Genomic DNA, 1470 nt, shown 5'->3' with positions numbered 1-1470 from the left:
GCCGTCATTGTTGTTTGGCGGGTCCGGGCTGGGGATTCGAACCCGCCACCTTAGGTGTACGTGGCTGGCGCCTTAGCCGGTTGAGCTATGGGCGCTGAGCCTTGTTGAAAGATTTTTATCAAAAAAATGAAAACAAACATTTTTGGGGGGTTGGTAATGTATTCTGTAGGAGTGAAGGGAAACTTGCCCTTCCCCCTAAAAGAAAGATCAATTCACAATTAAAAGAGAGAGAGAGAGAGAGAGAGAGAGAGAGAGGCTTGGCGCCTGTGGCTCAAGTGGCTAAGGTGCCAGCCACATACACCTAAGGTGGCAGGTTCAAATCCAGCCCGGGCCCGCCAAAAACAACAATGACGGCTGCAACCAAAAAATAGCTGGGTGCTGTGGTGGGCACCTGTGGTCCCAGCTAGTTGGGAGGCTGAGGCAGGAGACTCGCTTGAGCCCAGGAGTTAGAGGTTGCTGTGAGCTGTGATGCCATTGCACTCTACCCAGGGGGACAGCTTGAGGCTCTGTCTCAAAAAAAAGAAAAAAATAAAAGAGAGAGAGAAGTTTATTTAACATGCTCATGGAGAGAATCACAGAGTGATTGTTCAATATCTCAATGGGATCCAGATTTTTCTTTTCTTTTGAGACAGAGTCTCACTTTGTTGCCTTTGGTAGAGTGCTATGAGGTCATAGTTCACAGCAACCTCAAACTTTTGGGCTCAAGTGATCCTCTTGCCTCAGTTTTTCATTTTTTGTATCTGACTCTTGCTCAGGCTGATCTAAAACTTGTGAGCTTAAGGGATCCACCCACCTCAGCTTCCCAGAGTGGTAGGATTACAGGCCTGAGCCATTGTACCTGGCTGGGATCCAGATATTTTTATACCTGCTTTTTAGGAGGGAGAGGGATGAGCAGTATAGGTAATTTTTTTTTTTTTTTTTTCTAGACAGAGCTTCCCTCTGTAGCCCTGGGTAGGGTGCCATGACATCATTTTAGCTAACTCTCAGGCTCAAGCAATCCTCTTGCTTCAGCCTCCTGAGTAGCCGAGACTACAGGCATGCACCATGCTTAGCTAATTTTTCTATTTTTAGTAGAGATAGGGTCTTGCTCTTGTTCAGGCTGATCTCCAACTCCTTAGCTTAAGGGATCCACTGGCCTTGGTTTCTGAGGGTACTGGTATTACAGGTGTGAGCAGTATAGGTAATTCTGATCAGGAGCAATAAATTGTTGCTAGGAAGGACGAATGGGTGGAGGAACAGATTGACTTGTAAATCAGGCTCTTAGAAGATTAAATTAACCTGAGAGACAGCTATTCTGTTGCAAATTATTTGAGTCAGGTCTGGTTGCTTTTTTGGTCTTTCCTGCTATAGGTTGAGGTAACTGGGAGGAGAAGTTTATTTTTTTTTTTTTTTTGAGACGGAGCCTCAAGCTGTCCCCCTGGGTAGAGTGCTATGGCCTCACAGCTCACAGCAACCTCCAACTCCTAGGCT

Source organism: Otolemur garnettii, unplaced genomic scaffold, assembly GCF_000181295.1.
Source record: "Otolemur garnettii isolate 467f Iridium unplaced genomic scaffold, OtoGar3 scaffold00025, whole genome shotgun sequence".
NCBI lineage: Eukaryota > Metazoa > Chordata > Mammalia > Primates > Galagidae > Otolemur > Otolemur garnettii.
This window is presented reverse-complemented; position numbering follows the sequence as displayed.